This window comes from Trachemys scripta, chromosome 3 (assembly GCF_013100865.1).
Source record: "Trachemys scripta elegans isolate TJP31775 chromosome 3, CAS_Tse_1.0, whole genome shotgun sequence".
NCBI lineage: Eukaryota > Metazoa > Chordata > Testudines > Emydidae > Trachemys > Trachemys scripta.
In genome coordinates, this window is record NC_048300.1 from 117,083,739 (window position 1) to 117,100,243 (window position 16,505).

Genomic DNA, 16,505 nt, shown 5'->3' on the forward strand with positions numbered 1-16,505 from the left:
AAAGGGGCACAAGGGTCCTGAGAAGGACACGGGGTCAGTGGCAAGGCGGATCACCAGCCTGCAGGGGGTGCTCCGGGAATAAGCTCTTCTAGCATCCTGGAAGAGACCAGCAGGAGGCGCCGCAGGGATGAGTCCTACACTGCCCCACAGTCCTGACATTAGGCCTTGATGTATCTTCCAGGTGTAGGCTGTTACGATAAAAGGAAATGTCATTTACAGAAATTGTAAAATTAGTCAGTAGAATTTCTGGGAAAAGCACTTTACTGTAAAATTTATTCTGGTGATGCTACGACCTGGTGTCTGAGTTTGAGATTGCAATTTTACTCAGAAAATAGTATTGGGGGAGGTTTATTTGTGTCTCAATTTTTTTATCCATATACTCAGTTTACAGATAAAGTTCTGCTTTGTTTTAATAACTGCTACCACTGTAAACTCAGTCTGAGAATTAAGCGCTAAACTGTATTTATTAGCTTTCAACTGGAATCAAGTTTCTTCAAATCAAATTATCTCCCACACCCCTGTGTAATCTTCTGTTATCAGTGGGATTGCACAAATGTGACTGACTGGAAGTTTGGTAATAATTCTGTTGATGATGCACATGTAATCCTTCTGTCAGGTGGAGCTGGCAACAAGAAGGGCTGGGTTCATTATCTAGGAGTTCCTCTTGACAATACAAAACAGAACGGACTTCAGCTCCCACCCAGTAATCTGGGAAAATTTAACACCACCCCTGGTCGTGTCTAAGAAGCATTACTTCCCTACTCCCAAACACGGAGGATTTATCTACACTATAAAATTAGGTCAACTTCATTTAGGTTTACCTATAGCCACCGGAGCAATTAAATGAGCTGTCATTGTTCACACTAGCCTCCATGGGCAGCGCGTGACTCCTCCATTTGGGGAGGCTGTGCACGCCCGGACCGTGGCCCTGCCTCAAGGACCACCCCCGCTCACTCTCTTTCCTTCCCCCCCCACCCCTCGAAGTCCTGCCCTGGCTCCACCCCCAGTTCCGCTTGGCCCCCTATGCCTGCCGTTCGTGCCTCTTCACCCCCTCCTGCAGGCCCCCCTCCCACTGGCCAGCTGGCTGGCCGCTCAGGTTTTTTCCCCTTCACTAATTTGTATTTAGTTTTTGTAGATACTGCCAGACTGAAACAGGCACCCTTAATCTTTTCTTGGCTATCTGTCACGTGATTAAGCAGGAGTTTGAAAGAAGGAGTGTCCTCTTACCAGTCATAGAGGTGTGAAATTAAAGTAAGGGGCTGTGAATTCCCCTTCACCAAAACTAGTTCATCCTCTGAAGGTCTGATTGGTGGGGGGACAAGGAAACAGGAATTGGGCAAAGAGATATCAGAAAATTCTTATCCAACTTCCTGTGGCAAGGTCTCCAGGGCAGAAGAGGGAGAAGGATGCAGGGGTGTGAACACCTGGTGGTTACCACTGCTGCAGGGATACAGCAGGACTAGAGTCAGCTCTAGGCTGGGCCTTGAGCATGTGGCTGCAGTGAGCCTGCACCATTCTGTACCTGAGACTCAGCCAGAGCCACAAAAGGAAGAAGAACCCAGATCGATGATTGAGAGAGGTGGTGTGGGGTAGAGTGTGGTTGAGTGGCACAGGTCTGTAATTGCAGCTGTAGAGGGAGAGCAAGAAGCAGGACTGTCACAAACTTGTGATCATTGGATGTAACAGGGAAATCTTGAGTAGGAGTTGTTGGAGAAAAACTGAGTTCTCACTATTTTGTTTAGGTACAGCAAGTCAGAAGCTTTATTAACTCTCACATGTGCAGAGGAGAGAGCAAAGCAGGTCTCTCTCTGGTAACTAATTACAGCAAGCATTTATACCTTTCATTACAGAAATAATGAGGGACAGCAGCATTTTGTTTATACATAGGCCATCTTGATATCTCATTTCCTCAGTTGTTTTGACTCTTGCCAACATACAATTATTTTCTATACCTTATCTACACAAGGTCTTCTACACCTTATCTATACTGAGGTCATGATGACTTCTTACACAGTTCTTTCTCACCTGCCTCACACAATCCTCGCTTCTACAAATCTCGCGTTATCAGGGTTACAGTTAGCCTGACTCTTGCTAACAAACGTCATGCATTGCAGTTCCCTTCTGTCAGTTCTTTTCTCTGCTTCCACAGAGTAGAGAGGCTATTTTACCTCTGTATGTGGACCTGGTGCAACCGCTGCAACAGTTCAAGAAGGATGGTGAGAGGGTTCAGAGACAAGAATGATTAAAGGACAAGAAAACATGCCCACCACTGCCCTATAGTGACAGACTCACAGGACTCACTCTATTTAGTGTAACAAAAAGAAGGTTAAGGGGTCACAGTCTGTAAGTACCTACATGGGAACAAATTTGATAATGGGCTCTTCAGTCTAGCAGACAAAGATATAACAAGATCTAGTGTCTGGAAATGAAGCTAGACATACTCAAATTTTTTTTTTTTAACAGTGCCGGTAATTAACCATTGGAATGATTTACCAAGGATTATGGTGGATTCTCTATCCTTGACGATTTTAAAATAAAAATTAGATTGTTTTTTAAAGAGCTATGCTGTAGTTCAAACAGAAATATTTTGGGGGAAGTTCTATGGACTGGGTTATACAGGAGGTCAGATTCGATGACCACAATGGTCCTTTCTGGCCTTGGAGTCTATGACCCACAGCTGAGGGGTTGATGAGAGGACCAGATGCCGGGGGAAGCCAAGACACAGCAGAGAAGTCTGGGCCAGTACTGGAACCGTGTCAGTGGGTGCCAAATACAGCAGAGTCCAGACTTGGCATGTGTGTTTGAATTGTTCAGAGACAAGCTGGGGTGGTTTGGATTCTGAAGAACACAAGCCAAAATAGGGAAAGATCATGTTAAAGAATAGTTAGTTGTATTCAAGTCATCAGGGCCTGATGAAATTCATCTTAGGGTGCTTTAGGAACTAGCTAAAGGAATCTTGGAACTGTTAGCAATTATCTTCAAGAACTCTTGGAGGATGGGTGAGGTCCCAGAAGTGGGGTCGGATTTACACCTTATGCACTCTTAGGCTCTGCATCTTCAGCACACACCCCTTCCCCGCCTACAGCTGACCTTCATGTTTTCTGTAAAAAAATTAAACTTTTAACCCACTTTTAACTTTTAGGCACTCGTAGAATGCCGGCACCCCCAGACATGTGCCTAATTGGAAATCCAGCCCTGCTCAGAAGACTCGAGAATGGCAAACATAGTACCTGTGTTTAAAAAGGGGAATGAATTTGACCCAGCAAATTATAGACCAGTCAGCCTAACTTTGATACCTGGAAAGATATCGGAGCAAATTATTAATCAATTTGTAAGCACCTAGAGAAAAATAGGGTAATAAGTAAGAGCCAACATGGATTTGCCAAGAACAAATAATGCCAAACCAACCTAATTTCTTTATTTGACAGGGTTACTGGCCTGTGAATAGGGGAAGCAGTAGTTGTGATATATCTTGATTTTTAGTAAGGCTTTTGACACAATCCCACATGACATTCTCTTAAGCAAACTATGGAAATGTGGTCTAGATGAAATTACTATAAGGTGGGTGCACAACTGGTTGAAAGACCATACCCAAGTAGTAGTTATAAAGGGTTTGCTGTCAGTCTGGGAGGGAAGAATCTAATGTGGTCCTGCAAAGGTCTATCCTGTATCCAATACTAGTCAATATTTTCATTAATGACTTGGCTAATGGGGTGGAGAGTATGCTTTTAAAATTTGAAGATGACACCAAGCTGGGAAGGTTTGCAAGCACTTTGGAGTACAGGGTTAGAATTCAAAATGACCTTTACAAATTAGAGAGTTGGTCTGAAATGAACAAGATGATATTCAACAAAGGTAAACGCAAAGTACTTCACTTAGGAAGGAAAAATCAAATGCACAACTATAAAATGGAAAACAACTGGTGAGGCAGTAATACTGCTGAAAAGAACCTGGTGATTATAGTGGATCACAAATTGAATATGAGTCAACAATGTGATGCAGTTGTGAAAAAGGCTAACATTCTGGGATGTATGTAAGACATGGGAGGTAATTGTCCTGCTCTGCTCATCACTGGTAAGGGCTCATCTAAAGTACTGTGTCCAGTTCTGGGTGCCACATTTTAAGAAAGATGTGAACAAATTGGAGAGGATCCAAGGGAAAGCTACGAAAATGATAAAAGGTATAGAAAACCAGACAAATGAGGATGGCTCTTGTAAAGAGGACAGTGACCATTTGTTCTTCTTGTCCAATCTTCAGTGGACATGAAGTAATAGGAACAATCTGCAGCTAGGGTGTGGCACTCTGTACCTCAAAGCAGCCCCCTGAAACTCCCATATTCACCAGTGTCATATAATTGATATGTTTTGTACAAAATATGCCTTGGGAGGTATCATTTTAAAAGTCTTGATCTCTTGAACATTAATATCCTGTTGGATTGTATGTGTTATCGTTGTGCGGGGAGTTATGACGTTTTGCTATGTATGTGTTACTGAAATATGTTGTGAAGTTGGGGAACACCTACAACCATCCTTTCAGGTACAACAATGGAGTAGTCAGATGTGCTGATGGCCCATTGAAGAGAATCTACTATCCCAGGAACTGTATACAATGGACACTTCTCGGAGAGGTCATGTAGACAATGGATTACATGACCCACGTCATAGCAAAAGATCTTTACAGAAAGCTGGAAAAGTTGAAGCTGGAATAGTGAATGCTGACATTTAAATGATCACCACTAGGGAATCTGAATTAACACCTCACTGAGATGAGTGGGGCAGTTCATACCTCTTGGAGCTATTGTTCAGGGCTCACAGCAGATTCACACAGACATCCCTGCGTTGGTTACACTCTGTTCATATTTCTGCAATTGTAACTAGAGATTTACTCTTAAAAATGAAAGCTGAGTCTCGGAAGAAGAAAATAGCTTGAGAGAGATATTGGTGTGTTGTACAGCTGCATACTGATCAATTTGAGCCCTAATCACAAACAAAGAACTCATGTTACACAAGTCCATACTTCCAAAGAGCAACAAATAATGACAGGTTTCACATATCACTATTTTCTTCCAATTTTCAAATGTTCTTCTCTACAAGCAGCTAGAATTTAACTGCAGTTCAACAGTATTGATAGCATATGATAAGTGTTTGTTTCAGATAATTCTTGGATCTTAAGAGGTAAATCCAGAAATAGATTTTTGACAGAAGACTTTTTTTTTAAATTTAAAAGAAAATAAGTATTACAAAAATGTACCAGAAACAAATTTCTCTCATTGGTTTAATGTTTGAATTCCATATATTACACCTGAGTCAGGTGAGGTAATATCTATTATTGGACCAACTTGGGTTGGTGAAAGAGACAAACTTTCAAACTATTTGGAGCTCTTCAGGTCTGGGAAAAGTACTTGGAATGTCACAGCTAAATACATGGTGGACTAGATTGTTTAGCATAAATAGTTAGCACATATTCTAAAGGACCATTTAAGGCAGTGGTTCCCAAATGGGGGTTCGCAGAACGTTACAGGGGGTTCACCAGAAAAATTTCACTAATGGCGGCCAGAGGACCCCGGGCATTGGAGGCAGCAGGTGGGACCCGATTGCAGGGCAGACAGCCCGAGCCCCAGGGAGAGCGGGGCTGGGCAATTTGGGCTGGCAGCCCGAGCCCTGCCCCCGTCAGCAGGGGAGCCTGCAACCCAAACCCCAGCGCTCTGATCAACTTTTGGCTGAGTGTAAGAAGCGAGTACCCCCTTCTGGCAGAAAAAGCTGCTGCAGTTTTGTTACCATTTTCAACAACATACTTTTGCGAGAAAGCATTTTCCTCCTATGCACATCTGAAAACCAAACACAGAAACAGACTTAATGCCGAACCAGACCTGAGACTTTATCTTTCTCCAGTGGTTCTGGACTTCCAAGAGCTATGCAGAGCAAAGCAAGCACATCCATCACGCAGAGGAAATTTAAACTTTTATTCATTTTTAGGAGGGGGTTCATGAGATTTCACAATTTAGTGAAAGGGGTTCGCAGGCTGTTAAAGTTTGGGAACCACTGATTTAAGGTGAAGTGGCCCATTAACACCCCTGCAGTCCTAAGACAAAAAAGGGAGAAGTTAGTGGGTTACCAGTTGTTGTAATAAGCAATAAATCCAGTGTCTTCTCTAGAAAAGTAACGAATTTAAGCTCCCAGGCTCATCTTTTGAAGGTGTGCAGGTTTCCTTTGAGGATGAGGGCTGAGATTTAGAGTGATCATTTTGTGAAAAGGGTTCAGCCACAGGTGATAGGGTGTGTTTGTCTTTTTTTTATTTTTCTGTGAGTTCATTCAAGAGCCACCTTGTCTGTCTAATATCCTGGGTCAGTGGTCTGGTCCCAGGGATCGGCAACTTTTGACACGCGGCCCGTCAGGGAAATTCACTGGCGGGCCGGGACGGTTTGTTTACCTGCAGCGTCTGCAGGTTCAGCCGATTGCAGCTCCCACTAGCCGTGGTTCACCATTCCAGGCCAATGGGGGCTGCGGGAAGCGACGGGGGCTGAGGGATGTGCTGGCTGCCGCTTCCTGCAGCCCTCATTGGCCTGGAATGGCAAACCGTTCAACCTAAACCGCCTTTGCTGCAATTTAAGCCCATTTCTTCTATCCTCAGAGGTTAAGAACATCCTTTTTTCTCCCTCTTCCTTGTAACAACCTTTTATGTACTTGAAAACTGTTATCATGTCCTATCTCAGTCTTCTCTTCTCCAGACTAAACAAACCCAATTTTTTCAATCTTCCCTCATAGGTCATGTTTTCTAGACCTTTAGTCATTTTTGTTGCTCTTCTCTGGACCTTCTCCAATTTGTCTACATCTTTCCTGAAATGGGGCGCCCAGAACTGGACACAATACTCTGGTTGAGGCCTAATCAGCGTGGAGTAGAGCGGAAGAATTACTTCTCGTGTCTTGCTTACAATACTCCTGCTAATACATCCCATAATGTTTGCTTTTTTTGCAACAGCATTACACTGTTGACTCATATTTAGCTTGTGATCCACTATGACCCCCAGATCCCTTTCTGTAGTACTCCTTCCTAGGCAGTCATTTCCCATTTTGTATGTGTGCAACTAATTGTTCCTTCCTAAGTGGAGTACTTTGCATTTGTCCTTATTGAATTTCATCCTATTTACTTCGGACCATTTCTCCAGTTTGTCCAGATCATTTTGAATTTTAATCCTATCCTCCAAAGCACTCGCAACCCCTCCTAGCTTGGTATCTTCCACAAACTTTATAAGTGTACTTTCTATGCCATTATCTAAATCATTGATGAAAATATTGAACAGAACCAGACCCAGAACCGATCCCTGCGGGACCCCACTCGTTATGCCCTTCCAGCACGACTGTGAACCACTGATAACTACTCTCTAGGAATGATTTTCCAACCAGTTATGTACCCACCTTATAGTAGCTCCATTTCTCCAAAATGATAATCAGATTTGAGAAATCACCAGACCGGGAGCATTCCATGGAGAGGTTTTATCTGGGAACTTGGGAAGAGTAAGGTTTCATTTTCTATTTAACCAAGCAGAGAGAGAATTACACTGGAGATGAGGATTTCTTTTTTAAAAAGGCCATGTCATTTTATAAACCAGTAACACAGAAAATGGAATTAAATGCTTGTTTAAAGGAGCCTTAATGTTTTCCAGGGTGCACAATCAGCAGTTTACATACTTACATTTTGGATGTGCCTTGTGTAGCCAATTGCTGCACATTGGGTGTAGAATGGAGTGTGTTACTGCATTTATTAAATGGTTTAAAAACAACCCATCTAAGATATATTTGGCATGTATTTCAGAAAAATTCTAAAAAGATATATAAAAAACAACAAAATATCAGAATACATTTGAAATCCTTTTGTAATTTTAAAATTTGAGAAAAGTATTGCCGGTAGAATTGTCAAAAGGAGTACTGTGGGCCAATATAAAAACACAAGCAGAAGGGAGATCAAACTTCCAACACTTTTTGTTATCAAGAATATACCCCACTGACCCCTCCAAGTACAGATGCTAATTCAGCAAAGCACAGGAACCGACTACATGGCTAACAGGACTAGCCTTCCTGCTATGCTAATTCAGAACAGGGAAAATAAAACAGCTCAGTGCCAAGGTATATTGGGGGAAGAGGAGGGGACCCAGGACAGAGCCTTGTGGAATTCCCACAGACAGTTGTCAGGCTGATGAGGAGAATCTTCTGAATGGTGGAGTGACTGGAGAGGGAAAAGGACTGAGTCACAAAAGCTAAGAGAGGACTAGATTTCAAGAAGAGCCTGGACAACAAACAGGTTAAGGAGGTTGTGCAGTTCTATTTACTCTCAAAATGGAGCAAACTCTGCAATCTTTTTTTTTTTTTTTTGGTCCTTATGTCAGTGAAATTCAGCTTAGTGTGCAGGGCCAATAGCAGGCTTGCTAAACTATTTAAGCCGCAAAGCAGGGGAGGTGCTGGCAGAATGGCCAGGGAGGTGGCCTGTGGAGTGAGTCTCTGACTCAGTCTTGCGTGGAAGGGCATGGAAGGCTGTTGTGGAGGCAGGCCAGGGAAGGGATTAGGGTCTGTGATTAAGTGGGTTCAGTGGCCCTGTGCAAGTATGTCAGAAGGGCTGTTATATCCGTAGTCTAATACGGGGTTGCCTGATCTCATCTATACACTTACTCATTGTAAAGCCTAGTCACTTGGACTTTAGGATGGTGATGAAAACATGTGGGACTCTCTATATGTGGGGTAGAATGTAGGAGGTAGTCCAGGGGAGTGGCAGGAAGGTTTGTGGTTGTCCAGGCCTTCACTGCTGGAAATAGGCCCCTGGACTAGAACCCAGAGTAGAGGGCAGGCCTAGGGTCCCCTTCCAGCCACTGAGTGAGTTGCGCAATTTGGGCAGTGAACTTGGAGGCTGTCCGGGATCATGTGTCCTAGCCACTGAGAGAGCAGCCCAGCCAGGCAGTGGACTTAAGTCCTGTCTGGAATGGTGAGGAAGATGTAGATATTACCCCAGAAGGAGAGGACTCTTGTGATTTGGCCAGAGGGCTAAGCCACAAAGATGAGGCATGGCAGCACGTGAGACACGAGAGGGCCGCAGAGTGAGAGAGCGAGACGACAGACTGGGGAAGTGCAAGAAGAGGGTGGTAGGCAGAATGCTCTAGGGATTCGCTCTATCAGGAGGAGGCACCACCTGCAGTGAGGAGAGGTCCCTGTGATACTGTGCCCCACCTATTTAGAGTATAAACATCTAAGAGTAGGGACCAACTCATAGTATCTGTGTGTACAGTGCCTAGCACAATGGGGCTCTGAATCTTAACTGGGACTTCTAGTGTCACAGGTATAAAAATACTAATCTATGCACTTGATTTCAGTGTCAGTTCTTTCTGAAGCTCTGCCCCCAGTGAATAATCTTCACCTGTACATCCTCCAGTTCCACTTCCAGAGCGACAAAGAAGAAATAATGAGCTCTAAAATATAAGCAGCGGTTCCTGGAGGAAATATAGGATGGGACAAATGGAGATGAAATGTGCGACCCTGCGGTTTGAATTGTTTCCCTAGGCTGAGGGCATTTCACACATCAGTGGGGCCTTGCATTCCTCCATTCTGTTCTACAAGCCACCCTCCTATCCCCCTCTATTTCAGGACCACTGCAAACCCTCATTCTTCTCTCCTTTACAGGCCAGGGGCTTGGGGCTCTCTGTTCCCATTCTCCACTCCCCCCCCCCCCATACCAGGGTCCACCATTCTCCTTTCCTCCACCTACGATGAGCATCTTTGACATTCAAAAAAACTGGCACCCTGCCCCCCCAAGGCAAGCTCACTGCAACCCCAACCACAAGGCAATTCTGCAAACCCACTCCCCCCTTCAACAGCCACTTATAGTATCTAGAGAGATAACAGGTAGATAAGATTGATAACATTGCATAATCAGCCTCACTCTTGTGTGACTCAAACCTTCCCACACACACGTGAGGTGCACTTGTGTTTTGGTGGGCAAACAGCTGCTGTATTTTCAACAGTTTTGATCTGTTATCACTTAAACTGCAGAAGTCGGAACACTGCAGCATCTTTAGCTGGACACAGAAACTTTTAACATTAGATATGCCAGTATATTGTTGTTTTGTCCATTGGAAATAGGTGTCCCTCTTTATCTTAGCTGCTACAGACATTCTGTTTCCAGCCTGCTGATTCATTTTCCTCCCTATTCCTGTCATCCAAGAAATAAGGCCTCATCCATGTCCAATTACTCATGTCAAGCCTGGCCTACAATGCTACACATCCATTACAAGACAGGAAAATAATTTAAAACACTGCAAGCTCTTAATCCCCCATTTGATGCTACTGCAGTATTTGATTTATCATGCAGTGAAGGCTTTCAGGTGTTACAAAAGAGAATTTGAGCCAAAGGTCATGCTCCAGTTGAGCCCTGAGATTATTTAGCAGTGCCATTCCCTCATCATTTCCAAAGTAGCCTGCGGTTCTCTTCCACTGCCAAACCAGCTCTGGGGTTGCCAGCTTTTCTAAAAACAGCACGGCTTTTCCCATGGCCTTTTTGAAAAGTATGTGTGCACCTTCTGTGCACACACGACTCTAGCGTGGTCCAAACCAAACGCAGACTGTGGAAGCGAACATCAGTTATCAGTCTGGCTTTGATCCTCATCCCCTTTGCTATGCACCCCCCTTTTCGACCTGTAGGCTGTGGAAATGAAGTTAATAACTAGGCTGACTGTCCTGCACCCACCCCCTTGTAGATGCCTTTAGTCCACTAGCAGCCTGCTAGTGCTGCACCTTTGATCTATTCTCTCCTTTCCATCATGTGGTAAGATCACCTCCCTGCTAGCACCCACAGGCCCAAGTATCGAATGCCATGTAGGAATCATTTGAAAACATCTCACCACATCAAGCTCAAACCAAGACTGGGAAAAAGCCTGTGGGAATGGAATTCCAGAAGTGAGGGAAAAACATGTTAGCACTGTTGACATGGATACTACAATTTGAACAATAACTGCTTGTCCTTGTCATCACCCAGTGTGAAAATCAGGCCCCTGGTGAGTGCTGAAAATTAAGTCCCTATGTTTTCTTGGCAATAAAACAAACAAATAAATAAATAAGGAGTATTCTGTGTGAAAGCAATTAAGGCACTTAACTAAGGTATCCAAACTTGAGAAGAGTAGAGAGAGAATTGCTCAGGCTTCTGCCCTGTCCCACAACATGGTAAGAAGAGGGCAGTTGGTAACACGACCAATAAACTCAGAAGTAGATAAAAGGAAATCCATGGAATCACAGTAGCAATACCACAGAGAAGGTTGCATGAAACATTCCATTCTATTTGTTACCCCTTTCACAGCATTTGCAAATTCCTTTTGGCTTCAAATTTCTCATACTATCTCCTATCAGAAATGAGGGAGAAAGTGAAAGCTTTGAAGCACCATCATGTTGATTTTGATGCTGTAGAAGGAGTAGTCACTGATGCGGTACTAAAATTTTTAAATGAAAAATGTCTGCAATGGCCAATAGCTCCCAGACGTAGCCTTGATAGTCATAGGCAGGCTGGCAGCAGAGGAGCATGTTGTTTAGTTTCTATTATTGGGATTTTGAATGTCTCATATTCATTCTTTTAAGATCCCACAACAATGGGTGCCACGTAAGCTATTGTTGTACAAATGCTGATAAGGGGGTTACCAATTTGTCCACAGTGCTCCAGTTTAGAAACCTGCCTTACAGTTTTGACCATCTCTGCATTTGAACCATTCAGCTTTCCATTTAAACTGGACTATGCAGGGAAGCATTTATTACTGTCGCAGGATGACTGTAATTAGCCTGAAAAGGACTGACTGCTCCACGATACGCTGACCCAGGGAAAGGAGAAACAGGAATTTGTGTCTGGGGTGGCTAATGGCAGCTATTGCTCTTGTCATGATTTCATTAGTTTTATCCTGAGGCATGTCTTTGGGATCTTGCATAGGGGATTGTGTAACTTGCTTTGACAAAGGGAATGTGTTCTCTGTTGTCACAACTAACTTAAAATGGCACGTATTCACCTTTTTTATTACAAGCTTGTTGCCTATTTGACTGAAGGACCAAATAAGACCTTGTCTTAATCATTGTAACTGTCTGATTTATGTTGTTACAGCAAGGGAATTCTGGGGTTTCCCCCCTTTGTGTTCAGGTATCTCGGTTTATATAATTTAACCTACAGTTCTGAGGTGTTGACCTCTTGCTGCTGCTGTAGCTCACTACAGTGAATGAAGGGTGGAGCAGCATCTTTTATCTCTGAAGTTCCCCTCTTCTGTGGATTTGTCAGTCCCTGAACACTATGTTGTGACCATGTGTGTTTAGTTCTATTTTGCAACCCCAAACTGGGTCTGGCCGGGAAGGCTGCACAATAGCTCCCCGCAGCCTCGCTCAAAGCAGCAACTTGCACAGTTGAGAACACACAGACCAGGGCCTCTCTTCACTGGACATTTGTCCCTTAAATCAGTATTTCAGTTTTCCATAATGGGAGCCCGCTACTTACACCATTGTTCTTGGAAGACCCGGACATATTGTTGCATATGTAGAGATGTCTTCATATCTCTTCCCAAACATACACACACATATTAAGTTAATCTGGCACAGTTCTATGTTGTATTTGTGAAAGTGAAGTGCTAATAAAAGCTGCTTTCCCAGCAGGAACAAAATATTATAATCAAATGAAATCACTTCTGTTTTCTCTTAAAGCAGGCCAAGGCTCGGGGTGAGAACTCTCACTCCCTGGGGAATGATTCACAGGGCAGGAGCTGTCTGCGTGGGTGGCTCCTGGCTCTGCTGGCCCACTTTTCCCTGGCAGCTTCTGCAGTGAGCTGAATTGTTTCACTTCTAGATTTCCATACATAAATGAAGCTGGTCAGCTGGAGAAAGTGCCACTGGTGGCATTCTCCCCTTTCTAAGTAGACAGGGAGATGCCTGCAAGTGGGCAGGGCTCTAAAGTTCTGCTCAGTATCAGCCTCCTTCTCCTCAGGTGGTGCCCTTGTATCCCTGATTCTGTGCTCATTGCACATGCGGCGGCCTGTCTACATTCATCACCATAAGAAGTGCAGCATTAGCCAATTCCCCCCATGCTGCCTGCCTTACTTTGAAAATGCTGCTGGTTTGCAAACATAAGGAGGATGAGGGGATGAAAACAAGAGGCATCTTGAGAATTAAAGCATTTGACACTAAGTCTCACAATTCACAGCACGAAAAAATCCCAGAATGCATACAGAACAGTGGCTGAACAGAATGCTGAGCGCTCATAGTGAAACAGCACCATGCTGTGAGGCCACAAAGATGGGAGGCAACATTAGGGTTACCATATGTCCGGGCCGGGCCGGGGGCTCGGGGGCTGGGCCGGCGGTGCCAGGCTGGGCCGGGCCGGGGGCTCGGGGGATGGGGGCCGGCGGTGCCGGGCTAGGCCGGGGGCTCGGGGGATGGGCCGGCGGTGCCAGGCCGGGCCGGGGGCTCGGGGGACGGGCCGGCGGTGCCGGGGGACGGGCTGGCGGTGCCGGGGGCCGGGCCGGGGACCGCAGTGCTGGGAGGGCCGGGGGTGGTTGGCCGAGCCGAACCAGGCTGGAAACGCCAGGGGGGCCAGCCTGGGCCGCGCCTCCTGCCCCCACTCCCCCCCTTACCTGCTTCAGGCTTCCCGCGACTCAAATGTTCGCGGGAAGCAGGGGAGGGGGCGGAGACTGTGGGGCGGGGCGGGGGCAGGGCTGGGGTCGGGGTCGGGGCCGGGGCCCCGTGGAGTGTCCTCCTTTCGGAGGCACTAAATATGGTAACCCTAGGCAACATTGACTTGAATGCGGAATAACAATGCGGTGTCTATGAACTGATCTGGGATCCCTTGTTGCAGATTGCTGAAGGCAGATAAAACCCCCCACAAAGTACCAAGTTACAAACATAGCCATGACCTAGAAGAGTTGCTGTAGTGGTAAAGGTCTATGTGTTCAGTACCAAAGGGCCTAGGTTTAACCCATGAAAGTGGTAATTACACACACTCTGCTTGGTAATATTTAAACTGTGTAATTAGGAACTAAATTTCATAATAATTGCTCACTAAATATTTTACAAAAAGATATATGTGTGTGTGTGTGTGTGTGTGTGTGAATATGGTATAGTAAACGATTTTCTCCTTTTATGAATAAACTATCTGAAAGTAAGTGGACATATTTTCAAATCTATAAGATTGTGGATAGATCATTTTCACATAATTCATCAGGGACAAAAAGCACCAATAGTTTTTCCTCCTTCCATTTCATCTGTCTTCCTTAATGATGCTGCTGGTATGAAAAAGTTGGAATGAAAGTGGAAACTACAATACTATCATTTGAATAGTTTACTGTTGAGTTACAGTATTTAATTCAGACATACTCAGGAAATCATATTACCATGTTTTTATTCAGACATTTTGAACTCTTTTCACATTTCTAAGAACTACCCTTCTCGGTAATCTTTAACTAGTGATCAGCCTTCAGGTCAAAGGTTGGAAGAGATGAAAAGAAAAAAAAAACACCCCCTTAAAACTCCAATCAGGTTGCACACCAGCTGTAAAGAAAGTATTTTCCTGTTTCCAGGAGTGAATATCAGTCTTGTTTATCAAGTGGAAGGCAAGAGTGTGGGCTTGTGTCTTGGAGCAGCAGAAATAGAGAAGAGAAGGTAAATATTATTTTATTATATAATATATTACTAAAACATCTCCATCAGTAAATCTGTGAATGAATTAAATATCTTATAAGCTTCCGCAGAGAACTGTATGCATTGGAAATATTTTCCATCACTGTTCTTTGGCAATAAGCTGAGTGGCATGGGAATCTGATCCTGAAATGCTTTTTGTGTGTGTGTGTGTGTGTGTGTGTGTGTGTGTGTGTGTGTGTGGTTATCTAACAAAGAAGTCACAACAACAATGTGTGTGAAAGAGGTGACTGGTGACAGTAAATGTAATTTAAGCCATCATTTGTTTTACAGTATCAGCATGATGATGGAGTTTTTAACTGGTAGTTGATAGTTCCTGCTGTGTCAGCAGAGGTGGATGGAAAAGTTAAGGGAGAAACAGGTTTGTGTACGAGTACAACTGTTGCACCTGGATGGCCTGATGTCATTCTACACATCACTGTTGGAATTTGGGATTTATAGAAAGGTTGTAACTCCTGTACTGCTGCATATGAGTGACCACCCTCAAACAGCCCTTGTGCAGTGTCCATCAAGCTGAAAACTTCTGTAGAGCTTGTAGTGCAGCCTGAAGGGTAAAAGGAAGTTGAAATTTTTTACATTGAAAAAAAATGCAAGTAATAAAATAAAATTAGCAAGGGGGCTGATTGCATTCAGAAAGCAGGAAGGGGAAGAATCTTCAAGGTGACTGCAGTCCTGCTAGGTGAGAGCATATCATTCATTGTGTTATTTTTCTAATTTATGTAGTAGAATGAAGTTTGTTTTATCTTATGAACCAACTATTTTATCACATGGTGCTCTTCCATAGAGCCATCTAACTGTAAAAAAAAAAAAAAAAAAAAAAAAAAAAAACACACAAAACACAAGATTATTCCTCAATCTGATTTAAAAGCTCCATTACTAAACAGGGAGATTAGCAGATTCATTGGGCAAAACCAAAAATATAGTATCAAATTGAACGTTTTGAACATTTTATGGGGTCCCCAAGAGAGAGGATTCTCTGGGCACTGCACATTGGTATGGTTCTACCCCTAGTGTGCACTTGGGAAGCAAAATGATAAACTTCCCAAGTCTGGTTTTTGCATGAGTAGATGAAGCTGGTTGCTCCCCAGATCTTCTTGCTCATAGGGGCCAACTCCGTGGGTGCTCTGGGGCTCCCACAAACAGTTCCAGTCATAGCATTATCCTCCATAATGGCAACTGTGGCATCATCTATCTTCCCAATTTGGTGTTTGATAGGCTTTATCACCTCCACTCGAGAAAAAAATACATAGATGCTTTGAATTACATTAAAAAATTCAGCAGCCTCACTAGAAGCTGATGCTGCATCACTGACCACCAAGTTCAACGAATGAGAACTGCTCGAGGGTTTAACTCTGGGATCCATGTCTGCACTCCTCTGTTCGTTCCTGTTGGTGTGCACCATTATTGTAGCCCTGACCTCTCATGTCAGCTATCGCAATTCCATATCTTCCAGCTTTTTAAGAAGCACACTTGTCATACCAGCTCCTGTAGTATCTTCAATGACAATAAATTCTAAAAAATGCTCTTTGACAGTCACCATTGAGGGACATTTTCACTAGGTTTTGTTGTTGTTACAAAACGCATTAAAGTCATTTGTTCCGTATGGCTGATGTCAGGTGTGCAGTCCAGAATAACAGAGTAATATCTTGCTGACTTCAGATCTGCCACAATTTTCTGTTTGACTTTTGTTGCCAGTAACTGTATGATCTCATTTTGAATTGTTTTTCCAAGGTAGTGGTGTGTGTACATTTCTTGGGTGGTGACTCTTCTTAGATGCTCCTGGAGTACAGCATCAAACTCAGCCATCAGCTC

The 16,505-nt window shown here is 43.9% G+C and overlaps 1 protein-coding gene across 1 annotated transcript in view; it reads left to right on the plus strand.

Annotated features, from left to right (window-relative positions):
* The first annotated feature begins 11,016 nt into the window (after nucleotides 1-11,016).
* The window catches only part of LOC117875004 (amine sulfotransferase-like), a 95,555-nt gene continuing 90,066 nt past the window's right edge, over nucleotides 11,017-16,505 (plus strand). The window contains exon 1 of the mRNA XM_034765815.1: nucleotides 11,017-11,035. The gene's annotated coding sequence lies outside the window, so the exon portion shown is untranslated. The remainder of the gene's footprint in view (nucleotides 11,036-16,505) is intronic.